General features: G+C 41.9%; 1 protein-coding gene across 4 annotated transcripts in view; it reads left to right on the plus strand.

Moving 5' to 3' along the window:
* LOC149307169 (leucine-rich repeat and immunoglobulin-like domain-containing nogo receptor-interacting protein 1) overlaps positions 1 to 19,190 on the plus strand; it is a 444,518-nt gene that overhangs the window by 196,589 nt on the left and 228,739 nt on the right. Inside the window, exon 1 of one of the 4 annotated variants that reach the window (XM_089538473.1) lies at positions 7,944 to 7,965. The exons of the other annotated variants lie outside the window; for them this stretch is intronic. The gene's annotated coding sequence lies outside the window, so the exon portion shown is untranslated. Of the gene's footprint in view, positions 1 to 7,943; positions 7,966 to 19,190 lie in introns of those variants that run through there. 4 annotated transcript variants of the gene reach the window in all.

Here is a 19,190-nt window from a genome sequence, read left to right on the forward strand (position 1 = left end):
CCATTGACTCATCTGTGAAAAGGGGAATCAAGACATAGCTAAATGTCATTGATTCAAAGGATCTACTCTAGTTGGGTCTAACATGCCAGCCTCTCAAAGTATGTGCAAGACACTACAGTTGAGACATAGCCAGACACTTCTCTGCGAAATCGGCTGGAGTCCTTCGGTGGTCTTAAACAGAAGATGTTGATGGTCTGCATCTGGCTATGGAGACATACCCAGACACTTCTCTGATCATCACAGATAGGAAGAGACGATCAACCTCTGCAATGACAAAAGAAAAGCTTACAGGGATGGCGAACCTATGGCACACGTGCCAGAGGTGGCACTCAGAGCCCTCTGTGTGGGCACACATGCTGTCGCTCTAGCACAGAGTTTGCCAGAGTTTCTTACTAGAAAACCAGAGGGATGTGGCACTTTGCAATAAATAATTGGGGTTTGGGTTGCAGTTTGGGCACTCGGTCTGTAAAAGATTCACCATCACTGGTAGGAGGTGGTTTGAATGTTGGACTAGGACTCTGGAGACTGAATCCCCGCTGACCTATGAAACCTACTGGATAACCTCATGCAAGTCATGGTCTCCCAGCTTCAGAAGATGTCAATTTAAAAAAAAACAACCCCTCCTAAAGAAACTTTCCAAGAGAACCCCATGATAATCTTGCCTTAGGGTCACCATAAATCAGAAACAACTTGAAGGCACACAACAAGAGATGGTATTAGAAGAGGTCTGTGGGGACCAAATGGATTCCCACTTCAGATTTAAATAAAAGAACAATCACCCTTGGAACAGTCTTTTCCTTGTCTTTTCACCATCTGTTTTATTGTTGTTATACTTCTGAAAGAAAGAGAGAGAAAGAGAGACCCTGTCATGGCCAGCATTGCTCTGTGCCTGGGTACCATTGTGTCTGGTGGGTATCCTTTCTTAGGAAACCTACTTCAGCTCTCACTCTGAAGTGATCTATCCCTAGAATTCTCATCCTCCAAAGCAGAAGCTACTGAAGGGAGGAAGATTACTGTATGAATCATTGATTTTCCACTTGGGACTTGGTGGATTTGGCACTGGCAGAGTGAGGAACATATAAGCAAAGCATGTATTTCCTGTGAAATAATGAAATCACATTTCTGCGCCAGAAGAAGCTACGTTCCAAAAGAGACACTGATTTAGGATTGAGCTGAAAGTTTTCATTACTTCTGGAGGTGATGGTGGCGGTGGTGTTAATTTTCAGCAGCAGCAGGAAAAGAAAACTTTCCTTCCGGTGCTCCTTCGATATATGACAACAGCAGCAAGAATATAGTTTGCTGAAATTGAAGCACCAGTGATGGAAGAAAAGATTGTGAAGGTTGCAGAGTTATTCCAAATGGCCAAATTAACATGGGTTCTAAAGGATAAGCCAATTGATGACTTTTTGAAAGATTGGATACCCTTTATGAATTTTTTGAGCAATGAGAAATCAAACGGTGTAATAATCTGAGGCTGTGGTTATTAGCACCACTGTGACACATTGGTTTGAGAGCTGGACTATGACTCTGGAGACCAGGTTTCGATTTCCGCTCAGCCACAAAACCCATTGGGAGACCTTGGACTATGCTGGCTATTTGCAAGAATAAATGAATTGTATTACATATATTGGATTGTATTGACCTTAGACAAGTCACAGGCTCTCAGCCTCAGGGGAAAGCAATGGCAAACCTCCTCTGAACAAATATTGCAAAGAAAACACCATGATAGGTTTGCCTTAGGGTCACCATAGATCTGAAACTATTTGAACGCACACAACACACACACACAACACGTGTTCTTAGTAATTTTAGTAGGATTATTTAATGGCTCTGTAATAATAGAATAATATTTTTCCTTTCTTTTTTCTTTTTCTTTTCATTACAGTCAGGATTGGGAAGATCAGAGCCATACTGGGAACTGGCTGTAGGTCTGTTTCCCTTTTTCTCTTATTTTTCCCTTTTTCTTCTTTCCATTTCTTTATCTTTGACTATTTATTATTTTGACTGAAAATAAGATTTTTCATGCTAAAAATATTTTTTTAAAAATAATCTTTGAAAAAATCTTCCCTTGACACGTTTTATTATAATTTGCTTGAAAGTGTTCTGTTCAGCAGATGTTGTCCTTACTCTGAAATGACTTTGTTTTCTCTCATTGAAACTGACTTTTGGCCAAATCAGGAAAGTCTCTTTTACAGGAGAGCTGCCCACCACACACACACAAAAAATAAGTCTATTAACCAATCTGTCTTGGATATTCTGGTGAATAATGAAGCTTTACCAAAACAGTCAAATATTAAAATAGAAAAACATGACTCAATTTGACCTTTGGATTCTCTTTCAGAGGCCTTGATCAAGGCGGGGTATGTGGAAACAAGTAATGAAATGTTTATGAGATTGTTGATCCCATGTTGGATATTTAACATGCCTGGATGGATGGATGGATGGATGGATGGATGGATAATTTTCATGTATGTTGCTGCTTTTAATGCAAGCAATTTCAGTGTAACCTTTGGAAAGAGTGAACATAACTCAGTGGTAAAGTAGCTACAGAAGATCCCAGATTCAATCTCCAGCTTCCCTGTGTAGGGTTGGAAAATACCTTTGACGAAAACCTAGAAAGCTGCTCCTAGGTACTGTTGACAACAGAGGACTAGATGAACCAAGGATCTGTTTTAGATCCGCAGCATTTCCTATGTCCTGAAAATCCATGCTATTGGTCTTCCAGATGTTTTGGACTTCAGCTTCCAGATGTTCCAGCCAGTATGGCTGATGGTGAGGAACCTTGGGAGCTGATGTCCAGAACACCTGACAGGTCAACATTTGAAGCCCACTGTCATAGAAGAGAGTAGCTAGACAAGTAACAATATAGACTCACTCAAACTTTACTTCAGGTTGTCCTTGATCATTTTGCTGGGAAATAATAAGAAGCATACTTGGCTTGTGTTTCTTCTCCTTGCTGGTTCTTCAGGATCTCTTAAGTGGAACATGTCCCACTTTTTCCAACCTTGGTGAGATATGACCACCTTCCATCATCATCAGATGAGGCAAGAGACAGCAAGGAGAGTCCAGGAGGGGAAAATAGCTCTCTAGACCTATCTATTTGTTGACTATTAAATTAGATTTGCCAACCTGCTGAGCTTTGGATGCTAATGTGCCCGTCAGCATAGTTCCTCCAAGAGGGGGAACGAGTGCAATGTCAAATGTGTGTTTGAAATGTCAGCCGAATAGGGCCAGCAGGATTGACTGCAATCTCATGAAATATTTAATTCTTTCTCTCCTTATGAAGACAGACGTTATCAGGGATGAAAGATTTATGCCACCAGCAGAGCATGGGGAGGGGATGTATATTTGCTTCAATTCTATCGTCTACCCCATAAAAGGTTGACTCTTTGATCTACCTGCCTATTACTCATCTCTGGCATTGTGGGATGTCGGTTCATTATCTAACCCTCATTTATTTCTCTTGGCATATTTTCTCTGTCTGCTGCATTTATATCTACCTGGATAGCTATCATAATGCGCCTGCCTACCTATGTTTCACCAAGGTTTAGCATCAGTATTCCATCTTGGTTGCTCTTTAGGTCACTGTGTCTTTTGCTACTGATGATGATGTCCTTGTTAGCCTTGGTCCTCTGTGACTGTATGTGTATGTATGTTCTAACTACCAAATGGAGGAGGTTAGTGCTGAGAGCTTACATTGGGGTAGGATAGCATAAAGCTCCACCTGTGGAGTTATGTATTGGTTGTGCCATGCAATCACTGTGTTGATGAGAAATATTAAGCAGCTGAATGTGTACCCAGCTTTGTAACCAAATATGTGTGCATGTGCGACTCTGATTCTACAACCTTGGGCTGAATGCAGACATTTTGCATTAGACCAAAATGCCCAGATGCATCCATAGAGGACATACATGCAACATGTATAAGGTGTAGTTGATTCAGTGTTGGACTAACGCTCTGGAGACCAGGGTTTGACTCCCCACTCAGCCATGGAAACCCAATGGGTAACCTTCAGCAAGTCCCACTCTCTCATCCTCAGGGGAAGGCAAAGGAAAACCCCTTCTGAACAAATTTTCCCAAGAAAACCCCATTATACAGCGGTTCTCAACCTGTGGGTCACAACCCCTTTAGGGGTCAAACAACCCTTTCACAAGGAGTCACTTAAGACCCAGGTTTGGTGCCATAATCTGTAATACTCTAGTGCAGTGGTTCTCAACCTGTGAGTCGTGACCCCTTTGCGGTTCTCAACCTATGGGTCATAGCATTAGGAAGGTTGAGAACCACTGCCATTATAGGTTCTCTTTAGCATTGCCATATGTCAGAAATGACTTCAGGACAAACAACCACAATGACAACAACAGGAATTCATTCCCTCAAAGCAAGGAGGGGTGAATGGTGTGATCCTGCACAAATTGTTGGACTGAGATTTCTGGAAGCTCTAGGCAGCATAGCCAATGATTGGGAATGTTGGGAGTTGCAGTTCAACAGCATCTGACAAAACACTGTTTCCACCCTTGCAAAATAGTATGACCCATACAACTCTTTCATCCAGCATCATTCTCTGAATTCTGTATCTGTGTCGGTACATGCCTTCAAGTTATTTGCATAATCAGAGAAACCTCATGGATGCCATAGAGTTTTCTGTGGCAAGGAATACTCAGAAGTGGTTTGCTTTTGCCTTCCTCTTAAATATAACCTCCAGCATCTGGTATTCCTTGGCAGTCTCCTTGGTATTCCAAGATATTCTTTAGCTTTTAAAGCCCCAGCCTCACACAACCATTCCATGCCTCATGGGGAGTGGCAGGATCAGAGAAGCACCTGGTGGTTGTGTCCCTGTAGCTAGATGCAAAATGGCTTAATTGTCACGGAGACCTCCAGAGGATCCTAGTGGATCTCATTGCTGTCAAAGTCATTTTGTAAATAGTTACAAGGGCATAGCCAGATTCCTCTCTGATCCTGCCCCTTCCCCTTGAGGCATGGAATGGCTGTGGAGGATGGGACTTCAGAGGCTGCACAGTAAATCTGAATAGTGGTTGTATATGGCTCAGCCTAGTGCAGGTCTGCATGCAGAACTCCTGTGCTATGATGAGCCATTCTGAATTGCAACCTTAATGTGTAATTCCACATGCAGCCATTTACATCCAATATAGCTCTAATTTGTACCCTGGTTAGTATGGGGACTATAGTATGTGGCAATAACAAAGATCTCCTTTGAAAGAATCCTACCTGGTAACTCAGAGTGCCACTACCAGTCAGAGTTGCATATACTGGGATAGATGAACCAACAGCTCTGTAGAAGGCAGCTTTCTACATTCCTTTGGGGAAGCTGGGCTTGTTTTGTCTTGAAGGTCCACCCTCTTCTTGGTCTTATCTGTGCACCTGCCAAAGCAAATCATACTCAGCTAAACAAAATACTGAAGCGGGTTCATCTCTTGAGCTAAAAGTGGGCCCATACCAGCAGCATGGTTTGTGAGGGCCACAGAGGAGCCTATCAAATGATGAGAACTGTTTGTCGATGCTTCCCAGGTGTCACATTTGAGGTTCTTGCCTTGAGCTGACAGCTGCTACCTCTTTTAGCTAATCTCCTGAGCTGCCTGCTTCCCTAGCTGCCTTTTTCTTTAATGAGGTGGATGACACAGGTGTGTGCATAATGAAAGGACACATGGCAACCTCCACATGCTCAGGTCTCCCCGGAGGGCCTTCTGAGAAAACCATCCATGTTTGCTTCTCTGGCATCTGAGTCCATTCCCTGACTGGCTGAAGCCCTAAGCAATGGTAAATACCTCTGTAAATCCCTTTGAGCTGTGTTGGTTGGTCTTATTTTAAACAAAAAAACAATTAGCGTTAATTGTGACTCTTTGGACACAATGAAGGAGATGTAGGGTCTGTGTTCCATCGCTGTAAAATGGCATTTTCTCTTAAGTTGCAAGGTGTGTATCTAGGTGCTATCACATAATATAAACAGGATTTTCTGTTCAAGAAACAACATTTTATGCATGTAAAATAATATTTCAGCACAGAAATATTAATCCCTGCACAGAAAATGCTTTTTGCTGCATAGGAAAACAAAAACAAAAACTCTGTAATTTTGATTGCACAGTGTAGATACACTCTTTGGCCTAAGTCCTATTTTAGCCTCCACCAGAGTAGACCTATCATTCAACAATCAATTGAATTGGTCCATTCTAATTAGGATTTTCCAAAGTATACCAGTCTTTCTCTGTATTATCTGCATACTCTTTTCCTGTTAAATGTTTCCCTCTGAACCAGAAAACTGTCCTCTGCTGGTCTGTGAAGAGTCATGACAGCCTCCTCCATTATCATCATCCACAACATCATCTTGATAGCCTTCTCCATTATCATAATCGAGAACCCCATCTTGATAATCGTCTTCAGATCTTTAGCATGACCACCTTCATCTTAAATTTTAAGCCATAATGATAAAGCTTGAAAAATCCCACTGAGGCTATGTGGCATAAATGTATTGCATAGATAAAAAAAGGACGTAAATAGATCATATGCTTGAACATAAATTTGACTGGTAATAGTGTTTCCTAGTTGGTAAATTACAACATTCTCTTTCCGCACAAATGGAAGTAGGTGATGGCGGGGCTGGAACATAAACAGGGATGGGGCTGAAAGAATATTTCCATAACACTTTTGAATATTTTCTCATTTTTTCTCCTCCAAAGAAAAGGCGTCAAAATATTGTTGTGACATTGCAAAAATATATATGTGTGTATGTATGTATATTCATTTACAGCTGCAGGTCTCTTTTAACCCAGGTTCATTGAAATTTTAATTGCAAACATTCACATCTTTTCTAATTTAAACTCTTTAGAGTCAGGTATTAATTCTTGGCAGTCCGGCTCTTTTGCAGGTGATTCAATTAGTTGAGAGTGGGAGGAAAAGCTAAGACAAGGCTGTGTTTTTGAGGACGTATTGGTGGCTTTTGGTTCAGCAAGACGACTCCCTCCCTCTTTTCTGTGAAAGATGATCTGGGAGGCTCTTTTTTTGGTCCGATGCAGGGAGAGGGAAGAGATATGGGACAGGGAATGGAAAGCATTCCTGGTGAGCATTTCTAAAGATCAACACTCCCCCAGGATTGAACCATCTCACAGTTGTCATATAAGGGTGAAGGACTGAGTGATCCAATTATAGAAGCAAATTGATCCAGGTTTTCTTGGAGAAACTTTAAAGCCTCAAAATCTCTTGTCATTTAATTTCTTCTGCTGCTGCTTCTCCTCCACAATCTGTCCAAGTTAGCAGCTGCCAAGCTTGTGGGTGTTGTGCTGCCTCCAGAAATAAAAACTGGGCCTCATCCATATATCTTCCGCCGCAAACCTGGGAACAGGGAAATGGGGGAGAGGCGGAGACATTCATCAGAATAAAGAACACTCACTCTGCTCAGCAGTTGAGCCATCTGCTTAAGAAATAGTGCAATCTTATACATGCCTACTCAAGACGTAAATGCCACCAAACGCAACAGAACTCATGCCCAGGGTATAGCGGAACTGTAGCTTAGCAGTGAGAAGATGGATAAAGCTGGGTAAACTACTCTTTTTCCATGAGACAGAGTATCGTCACACATAGGGACACCTGTCAAGAAGTGGTGACCTCCCCAATGGCATGCAGAGCACAGTTGTCCCTTCCAATTCGTGGGGGATCCATTCTGGACCCCCCGCAAATTGGAAAAATTGCCAATATTATGGTCCTGTGTGTGCGCCACAGGTGCGCACACCATTTTGTTCCCTCCCCACTTGCCATCCGTGAGTAATCAAAACCGTGGATCCCAAATCCACAAATGGGGAGGTACTGTATATTTGACACCCAGCACAGATCATATTTAACATGCTCCCCTTCTCTCTTCAACAGCCTTTCCAAGTCTGATGGAGCTACTGGCTGGGCAACAAAGGGAGGAGACTGACTTTCCCACCCAGCCAGCAAAGCTGCCAGATGCACAAGGTAGTCCTTCTCACCGGAGCACTGGATGAAACCCTCCTAAGCTGTCACTTCATGTGGCCCACACCCCCTGAATGACACCACTGTCTAGTGTCCCATGCCACTAGATTTCTTGCCACTTGTAAAGAGATGGTACACCTGTGGCTTGTAGGCTAAGTGTGGACCTCTAAAGTCTCCACTAATTTCCCCCCCCCCCCCCCAATTTTTAAAACAAGTTAATGTGATTTTTGGTGAGGAAGACCCACACATCCAATGTGTTAAAATATGTAAAATATGTAAAAAGAAAATTGCCCCTATCCTTTTAGCTGTTGCCAAGCTTGATGTAGCTAAGAACTGGTAAACTAGAAAGTTGAACATTGTAGGATTGTAGATTAGACTTTGGGACTTGTAGAGAACTTTAATAGAGAAAACCGCAGACAGTAATAACAGAGCGAGAGGCTTACGCTCTGGATTAACTTTCCACACATTTGGCATCCTCTTATTGAATACATCCAGTGGGACTTGGTTTCTAGACATCCCCCGAGTATAGTAAATTTTTATGGAAAGATGTCTTCCAGGATCTCTGAACGAATCTTTTGTCTGCAATTCCCAGGGCATTATTTTGGGTTAATGTCAATCCAAATTCAAAATCCTGTGCCTATGGAAAATAATAATAATAATAATAATAATAATAATAATAATAATAATAGATTTTATTTATATCCCACCTTTCCAAAAGGATCAAGGCAGGTTACAAGAACATATATAAACAAATAGACATATACACAACTAAAATTACATATCCCTTATCCCTTACCTTAACTAAGACACTGTAATTGCAGATTAAAATTGATTTAAAATAGATAAAATTTAAAATACACAAGATTGGGGAGAGACAATTGGGGCGAATGGGGGGGGGGTGATCTATATCGGTGAAGATCAGAAAAGAAGTGGCAAGTCCAGTGGACAAAGGCAGTAAGGAAGCTGTAGCCTACAGGAGAGTGGATGAGTGTGGGAAACAGTGTGGGGGTTAGATAGTGTTGGAATGTGGGTAGCATGCCAGGAAACCATTATATCTGACCATTATGCACATTTCACCACTATCTAACCCTCATCCTCATGAGGGCACCCTTGACCCATTCACCACATCCCTCTGCTTCCCACATTCATCTGCTCTCCTCATCTGCTATAGCTTCCTTGCTGCCTATGTCCACCAATGACCATAGTTAAAACTGGACTTGCTACTTCGTTTCCATGCACACAGGATTTTGAATTTGAATTGACATTCTCCAACACAAATACTTTATATAGCTCTGTCCTTGGCTTTCCATTCCACCAAATGCATCCGAGGAAGTCTAAAAAAGCTCATGCTACCAACTTCTTTCTTTCAGTTAGTCCCAAAGGTGCTACAAGATCTCTTTGCATACAGATTTTACAGACTAAAATGGCTATAATGGCTACTGCAGTGTACATTACATGCAGAAAGTGAAAATGCCCAGAATCCAACTAGAGTAGACCCAGTGAATCAACTGTTTAATGTTGAGTCAGGACAGTGGTAAATTTCACTGATTCAATGGATCTACTCTATTTGAGAGTAACCCATAGGATTCAGTTCAAAGAGTACACATTTGTGTAGATGGGGTGTACATTTGTGTACATGGATGAAGAGGAGGGGAATGGTATTGGTTGGAAAATATGACGCACAAGCACCAGTGTCTTATACTTACTGTTTTATGCTTTTTCGCCAGAAACTTTCTCGGAAATCTCTGGATTTAGCCTTTCTGGCAGAATGTGGAAACCCAGGACTTATTCTAAATGCACCAGAATAGCCCCTGTTTCATTGCCAGGTGTCTCTGTCATCCGTTTCGCTAGTATAAGATTTTGGGAACTGAGACGTGTTTTATGAAATCTTAATCATTTCAGCCCAAGCTAATCATTTATTTATAAGTATGTTTCTCATACATTTTTGTAATATTGTTAACAAGGCTGATCAATCTGCATGTTGCAAGAACTTTGTCGTCACTGTTTCTTTGCTTATTTTTCTTTTAAAAGAAGAAGAAAATGGTTTTGAATCTATTTGTTTCCTTGTCTTCTGGGAATTTTTTCCCATCTAAGAATAACACTGGTGACTCAGTCTCGCCATAGTCATATAAGATCTAAATAAAATGTCTTTGCTATAATCTCATTTATCGTTACTGTTTTAGTAATATTACACATATGCATAAACCCTCTCAGTTCCCAGGACCATTTCAAGGCATTTTGGACAGAATGGGATTCCTTCTAGTTTAAGGCATGGAAGACAGACTGTGTGGTGCTACTATTCCTGCCATTGGGTTGATACTGTTACTCTACCCAATGGTAGTGCAGGCCCAGTTCATCATGTGGAAAATGAATGGAGTAAGAAAATTACAACACACAAAAGTATAATTGATTAGGCCCAACATAATTTGATTCAGATCATCAAGAACATCTTAAGATCTTAATGAAAATGAATTGGACTTCATCAATAATATCTCTGTGTATCTATAGTTCCTCTCCTCATATACCTTCATTGCTACATTCCCAGTAACAGAAAGCCAAGTTTAAGACACAAAAGAGAGACTTGGATTTAAGATGACCTTTCAGCACCATAAAGGAATCAAAGATGATGAGCAATAATATAACCCCTTTTGCACCAAAAGGAACTGTGTGACACCCATGGCAATATCTAGCGCAAACCTGATCTAGCCTACTGGGCCATAGCTCCACAATCTCAGTCCCGCCACAAAATCATTCTTGAGTGGTGACCAGGATGGCGGTGAACTATCCTAGGATCTGCCATCGGAGTTGACCACATCGCTATGACTAAAAGCAGGGCCAGCTATGCACATGTCCCTTGAAGAAGCCCCCTTTAACCTAGTAGGATGTCTGAAGAAACATGCAAGGGACTGTACTAAATGGTTATCCAGGCCAATGCCTTAAACTGTGTTGGTCAACTGTGCAAGCCTAGGAAGGCACTTGTTTAATTTTTTTCCCTTTTCTTGTCCCCAAATGTCTCCAGGGTACATGGGGGCATTCTCATTGTGTTTGGGGGCTTTCCACGCAGGCATTTTTAAAAATAGAATCATAGAGTTGGAAGAGATCACCATCCAGTCCAACCCCATTCTGCCACGCAGGAACTCTTAATCAAAGCATCCCCAACAGATGGCCATCCAGCCTCTGTTTAAAAACCTCTAAGGAAGGAGACTCCACTACCCCCCGAGGAAGGAGTGTGTTCCACTGTCAAACAGTCCTGACTGTCAGGAAGTGCCTCCTAATGTTGAGGTGGAATCTCTTTTCCTGCAGTTTGCATCCATTGTTCTGGGTCCTAGTCTCTGGAGCAGCAGAAAACAAGCTTGCTCCCTCCTCAATCTGACATCCCTTCAAATATTTAAACAGGGCTATCATATCACCTCTTAACCTTCTCTTCTCCAGGCGAAACATACCCAGCTCCCTGAGTCATTCCTCATAGGGCATGGTTTCCAGAGGTGAGTACAGTTTATATTGTGTTTACTTCCAGTTACCTATGCTGGACATAAATTGACATAAATTGACAGGGCATTTACTTTGTTTCTTGATTAGAAACAAAGTAAAACTCCTTTCCCTACCATGTTGTGCAGGCTCTGCCTTTCTTGCCATACCCCCCTTGGGGGCATTTTGGGATATTTTAGGAATTTTTTTTAAGGGGGGGGGGGGTGATTCAGCATTTCCAAACATTGTAGAAATGCCCTCCATATTCACTATGAAAAAAATTGGAGCAAAAAACATTTTTGGAAACAGAATCCATGGGGGCGCAAACATTGCCCTATGGGGTAGCATGCAGCCTGCTGGCCATGCTTTGCCCACCTCCGGCTTAAATCTTTAACTATTGAGATAGATGCAGGTCTAGATTGCTCAAACCTTTTCACCATCGAACAATAGTCCTATTTTTATTTTGAGCATGCAGTCGAACTGAGCACTGTCATACCTTTAAATTTTAGTGCCAATTTTGTGTTCTGTTTGTATTTCAGTATTAGCCACCTTGAGCCCCTTGCGCATTTGAAGGGAAAGGAACAGGAGGAAAATGGGACATTTTTAGTGCTTGGATTGTGCTTCCTGCATGGCAGAATGGGACTGAACTAGATGGTCCTTGGGGTCTCTTCCAACTCCATTATTCTAAACAAATAAAGATACACTCTGCTTTCATGAAGTGGCCAAGACTGCCTTTCTTATTACAAGGAGCCAGTGAGTGAAATGGATCCAGAAATAAACTGAACAAGCCTAAGTGCTATTTTGATTCCACTGTGCCATTACATTTTGCCCTGGTTTTTTGAAACAAGTGTAACAACTTATTCCTAGAAAAGGACAGGAGTGTTTTGTAGTTCCCACAATACAATAGATACAACCTGAATAGGCAACTTGGGTGCCCACGTATAATGGCTGGCTCTGCCTTGGTTGCCTTTTCTTTTCATGTAATGCAGTCAGAAAAGTAGGAAAGCCTGGAAAGACACAAGGGAGGTGTTATTCCCTCCTCTCGCTCTCTGTCTTGATCTCTGGCCCACTTGTATACATGCTCAAGTGCCACCAGGAGAGGTTGAAAAATAAATACCTGAACTTTAAGCTGCTACACAGTGTTTAGGTAATTGAAATTGAACCCCGCGACACATTGAGACTCACTCACCCCAATCCAATGGGGTGGGAATAAGAAAGGCCAAAGATAATGCTTTTTAAATGGAAAGGGCAGAAAATTTTGTAAAACAACAACAACAACCCTCCAATAGTCAGCAAAACAAACCATGAGTGCAAATTAGGGATCTTGTTCTTTGCTAGTTTTGTTTGCAAAGGAAGTAATACGTAATTTTCACAATTTTCCTCCTGCTGCACAGACTTTGATAACTATCAGCAATTTGGAACTTATTCTGTATGTGTGTGTATATATGTATATATGTGTGTGTGCGTGTATGTGTATGTGTAAGTGTGCGCGTGCGCGTGTTTGTGTGTATATATATATATATATTACAAAACCTAGCACTGTCAGCACAGGGAAAAGACATTTTCTGTGCAGGATATGGGATTTTCTGTGAAGAAACTTTCTGCAGAGAACTATCCTTTTTCCTGCGCAGGAAATGTGATTTTCTGCACAGAAAATGCTCTTTCCTGCACAGAAAATGCTCTCATCTGTAACAAAAAATAAATGTTCCAAACTGCAGTCAGGGATTCTTCACTTTGGGGTTTCCTGACCCTTGATAAATACATTCTTAACCATATTTTGGAAGATTTTTCATCTCTAGTTTGGGAGTTAAATGGAGCTGCAGCATGCCACCCTTCTGTTGAAAGCCAATATTGTACAAACAATGACTTCTGGTGACTTTATCATGGGATTTTCTAGGCAAGAGTTGTTTAGTGGAGGTTTGCCATTGCTTCCCCTGAGGCTGAGAGCATGTGACTTGCCCAAGGTCACCCTGTGGATTTCATGGCCAAGTTGGGAATTGAACTCTGGTCTCCAGAGCCGTAGTCAACACTCAAACCACTATGCCATGCTGGATCTTACCTGTTGCTTACCTAAGGCAAAATAGTTTACCTTATCTTCTGGGAAGATCCAGAGCCCTCTGCTCTTCCACAGTGGTGGCTGTCTGCATGGGCATCCGACTTGGCCACCGAACACATCTGCCACCATTGAAGGTTTGAATCAATCATAGAATCGTAGAGTTGGAAGAGACCACAAAAGCCATCCAGTCCAACTCCCTGCCATGCAGGAACTCTCAATCGAAGCATTTCCGACAGATGACCATCCAGCCTCTGCTTAAAGACCCCCAAAGAAGGAAGTTGCTTGTTCTGAAGTCAGAACAAGGTGTCCAGAATGTGACAGTTGCTGAGTGCCTTGTCCTGACCTTAGAAGCAAGCTAACCATGGCAGTGGCAGATGTGCCAGGTGGCCCAGCGAGACGCCCATGCAGACAGCTGCCATAGCATGGAAAGGGAGACCAATGTAAGAGTAACAGAGTGGGGTGTCTCTGGGACCAGGATATTTTGATCTGCCCCAAATTTTGGTCCTCCAGATGGTTTGGGCTTCATCTCCTAGATTTCCTGACTATTGACCAGGCTGGATAGGGCTTCTAGGAGCTGAAGTCCCAAACACCTGGAGGACCAAAGTTTGGGAACCACTGCCCTGGAATATCCTAACCATTTCACACATAGAAACCTTGAGAAAACCTGTTCTGCATTGCTTTTCTCCCCCTGTACCACTTTATCCATTTCATGTTGGCGTGTTCTTCTTCCAAAAGCCAAAAGAGAAAAGTAAAGCTCCCATTTTGGCGCTGGCGTTCCTGCCGTATTCATGAGGCCTCCTATCTCCTTCCTTCAGGATGCTTCCGGGATCCGACCAATTACCAGCTCCCTTGATGTATAACACCATAAAACCCTTAACCTCATTATAGAAAATTTCTTTTTGAATGGCCTTTAAAAACCATCTCATTACACGGGAAGAACTGTAATTACCTTTAACAAGACAGAGATATTGTGCGAGCCAGTGAATTTTTGGACTGTCAAAACAGCTGCGGTGGGAGTTCACCTCCAGCTGGGTTCTTTTTTTCCAGCACAAGGGCAAATGCATTTTAACTTTTCTCCCTAGACCATTTCCCATTCTTGCCCTCAGACATCTAACTTAATGTCGTGGGAATGGAGCTGGTGTCAATTCTGGAAGCTATCTGCTCTCTACTCTTTCCCTCGCCCCCTTATTTCCCTAGCCCTGGTGCATTGGTGTAACAACATTTTATAGAACCTATATCCAAGGGTAGCTGTGTTGACCCTATAGCAAAATACAGTATCATCCAAAATCCGCAAGACAGTGATACCTTTATTGGGCCAACCAAAATGCACATTATACGTGTTGCAAGCTTTCGAAGCTCCGTTGGCTTCTTCATCAGGCAAAGGTGTGGAGCTTAGAAAGCTTGCAACATGTATAATGTGCATTTTGCTTGCTTTTTGCTTGGTTGCTTGCAGCGTGTATAATGTGCATTTTGCTTTGGATGATAAAGCATTGTCATAGGTTTTTCTAGCTGCATTCAAAATTATTGTATGAAGGATACCTTTCAGTATTAGTTGGGTGTACAAGCTTTGTCCCAGAAATTAAATAGGCCGTCGTGGGCTTTAAGTCTGTGCCTTAGGGATGTAATTCTTCACCAATTTTCATCTTGAAGGAAGCAATGAATGATTTTCACAATTTCCTTCTTGCTGAGAGAAAATATTTGAAGACAGCACAGTTTTAAGACAGTAGCTACATCCACACTGAAGAAATAATCCAAACTGACACCACTTTAATTGCCATGACACAGTGCTACAGAATTCTGGGATTTGTGAAATATTTTGCCTTCTCTGTCAGAGAGCTCTGATGCCACAACAAGCTGCAAATCCCAGACTTCCAAACTATTGAGCCATGGCTGTTAAAAGTGGTGTCAAAGTGGATGCAGGGAGGATGCAACCAGTATTAGCAGTTTCTATTTATTCTGTGCAAATCCATGTGTGGTCTTTTGGTTCAGAAATAAAAAAAAAAAGATCTTCCATTCAGAAAACAGTACTTTCTGTGCAGGACACATTTTTCTGCACATAAATTTCTGCATAGAAATTGCTCTTTCCTGTGCAGAAAATGCAATTTTCTGGTCAAAACTCCCACACGCAAAGTTTGCATAGAATAAAACCTGAATGGCAAGGAGTCTCATCATTCCTAGATTCCTCTTGTCAGGGATTCTCAACACTCAAGACACAGGTTTTTCAACCACTTTGTGCAAATATTTTGGAGTATTCTTCCCATCCCTACAGTCCCTCTTGCAGATCTTCAAATGGCCATGTGCATCCCTTCTCCATAACACTACTATTAAAGGGTTCCCAGTGTGGAGTTCTTGCCACAATCTAGGGCTGCATCTGCACTCCAGAAATAATCCAGGCTGATACCACTTTAACAGCAATGGCTCCATGCTTTGGAAAGAAAGAGAGAGAGGGATGTAAATTTCACCAACAAATGTTTGGTTTCACTGCTTTGTATATTTTATTATGTGTGTTTGTTTCGACCAAAACTTTAATGGTAGATGGGCTGGAGGTTTTTTTTAATGAATCAGATATAGACTGAAATGGTGGGGAAAAGTGACTTAACCTCTTCCTGGCTGACTCAAGAACATGGTATGGGTCTACCGTGCCCAGCAAATCCAAAACCTGCCATTGGCCTCTTTTGCTTGCCAAGACAATGCTAAAAGCAAGGACAGAAACAGCCAAGAAGTCTCCTTAAAAGCCAATTTTATCAGACTCCTTTGAGAAAAACCGAGCTCAGCCCTCCTTTGTAATGTTCAAAGGAGAATGCTCTCCAGGTGGGAGTCTTCCTTTGCTGATAGCAAAATGGTGCACCACTCAAAGCTTGGACAGCCTGAAAAACAACCTTTAGCGGCTGGCAGGAGTGCTAATATATTCTGGCTTAGTAGAGGGGAAGCCGGTGGGGTCACAGTTCTAAGACAATCCTTGTGTGCTTTTTGTTCGATAAGCCTAAATCCAGTGTAGATCGGGGCAACAGCTCCTGAACAACTGAACTTCTTTCTCTCTCCCCAAGCAGATTTTGGAATTGCTGGAAAATAGACTCTTGGATGTCTGGCTCTGGTTTTTGGGGGGAAGGGGATTCCATAGGATTATTATTATTATTATTATTATTATTATTATTATTATTCCTACTAATACTACTTTACTCTTGCTGTGTGCCTTCAAGTTGTTCCGACTAAAGCAAACCTATCATGGGGTTTGCTTGGCAAGGTTTCTTCAGAGGAGGTTTGCCATTGCCTTCCCCTGAAGCTGAGAGAGTGGGACTTGCCCAAGGTCATCCAGTGGGTTTCATGGTCGATCAGGGAATCAAAACCTGCTCCCCAGCATCATCGTCCAATGCTCAAACCACTACACCATGCTGGCTGCTATTATTTTATTTTTCACCCATCTCTCCCCGAGAGTCAAACCGGGGTGCAACATAGGCTAACACCAAACATAGGACTATTTGAACACATAGGTTAAAACACATAAACATAGGACACACCAAAATAATCCAAACATAAAATTAAAACTGTACTAATTTCAAATTCATGGTTTAAGCAGAAGCAATATGGTTTGACACTGCTTTAACTGCCATGGCTCAGTGCTTTGGAATTCTGGGATTTTCACTTTGTGAGAGATTTAGCCTTCACTGTCAAAGAGGACTGGTGCTACAAGTAGTAGTAAGTTGTTTATTTGGTCATTGACCAGAATAAAATATAATAAATAAAATAATAATAAAATAATAATTGTACAGTACAATTATTAGAACAGGATTCAAAGAACAAACATCAGAGTCCAACTCCACCAGCTATCAGCCAGTTGGGGACACATTTTGCATATAATATAACATAATTTTGCTACCTTAAGTGCATCATTTGGTTCCTGATTGTCCAACAGATATCAACAAAGTGCATATCCCAAGAGTCCATAGCACTAAGCCATGACAGCTAAAGCTATAGCGGTGTCAACCTGCACTATTTCTGCATTGGAATTTCATCCTGGGAACTGTTGCTGTTGCTGTTGTGTGCCTTCAAGTCATTTCTGACTTATGGCGACCCTAAGGCAAACGTATCATGGGGGTTTCTTGGCAAGATTTGTTCAGAGGTGGGTTTGCCATGACCATCCTCTGAGAAGGAATGTGACTTGCCCAAGGTCACCCAGTGGGTTTGATGGCCAAGCTGGGATTTGAATGCTGGTCTCCAGAGTCCTAGTCCAAGGCTCAAACCGCTACGCCAGTCTGGCTCTTTGGGAACTATTGCTCTAGCCGATTTCCCTGAAGCACTACAGATTTTGGCAGAGGCTTCTGTGTTCCTGCTCTCCAAACTACAAATCCCAGGCGCCTGTAAGATGGAGCCATGGCAGTTAAAGCATTATTGGACTGATTTAAATCTATAGTGCAGATGCACTGAGCGAGAGGCTCTGCATAGGTAAAACATTTGCCTTTCCCCCTGCGCTTTGTATGAATTGGTGCTCAAGATTATTTGGCGTTTGGCTGGCGTTCAGCAGCAGCTGTTAAACTAGCAGCAATCATTTTGGAAAATTACTTGAGTGGCGATTGATTCTGTCTTTTATGTTGGGAGGTTTTTTGTTGTTGTTTGGATTTTCTTTTTACTGTTTTGTTCCCCAGCCTGAGCCACTGAAGAGCAAAGACCTACCAAAAATCTAAATAAATGAATTGCCAATAACCTTCCTCCTCCTGCGCTCTTCCTTTTTTTGCACGCTTCATGAGCTGCTCCTTTTCTCAACTTTTCCTCCCCAGATTTCATCTCCCCACAAATCAATACGGAGCTAATTGAATATTGTTAACCTGCTCTCCAACACAGTGACATGCTCATTTTTTTTAATTAGCTTATTTTCTTGCCTTAAATAACGATAAACAGTTTGAACAAAAGGAAAACTTCAGCATCCCACTGCCCATTTATTTCGATTATGGCAAAATGCTTTTGCACTCACGAACCAAAATGGATAGGATTAAAGACTGCCTGCCAGCTACGGCTGCTCTCTATGGAAACTTGGAGCATAGAAAACTTTATTTTCAGGCCTACAAAAAAGACATCCTGTCACATCCCGTGCTGGCCCAGAGATTCTGGGAGTTGTAGTTTATCTAGCTTTAGACTAGATAAACACAAGATCAAGCCATGAAATGCAAAGCAATACTTTCCCTGAATTGCAGTATCTCAAGACCTAAGACCTCAAAGTTCTGCACAAGATTCGCCATTGGTATTGTGTGGAGTAGGTCACTGCATGTAGTGGATTTACACATGCATTGTGTTACGCAACCCTTGACCTGAACAAGAAAGTTGTGCATCTGGACAAACAGCTCAATGTGCATGCACAGTTGTGCACACGTCTTTTGTTGTTGTGGGCTTTCAAGTTGTTTCTGACTTATGGTGACTCTAAGGTGAGCCTGTGTTTTGCATGTGTGTTGGGTCAGTATTCTCTATCTATTGTCCAGTGGTCAGAAGATCTCACTGCTTTAGTTGCACATGGGCATGGTTTTTATACATGCCATCTTTGTAAAAACAAACATGGTTTTTGAAATAAGGTCACCTTGTACAGTATTAATGTATATGCCTAACCTATATCAATATCCTATGTACTCCCCTAACATTTCCCACTTTTTTGTTTCTTCTTTTCTTCCTTTACTTTTAAAAATCCAGTAAATATCACTGGAATTCAGCATGGGAC

The sequence above is a fragment of the Sceloporus occidentalis genome, unplaced genomic scaffold (genome assembly GCF_023333645.1).
Source record: "Sceloporus occidentalis isolate IW3139 unplaced genomic scaffold, rSceOcc1.0.p SCAF_9, whole genome shotgun sequence".
Lineage (NCBI taxonomy): Eukaryota > Metazoa > Chordata > Lepidosauria > Squamata > Phrynosomatidae > Sceloporus > Sceloporus occidentalis.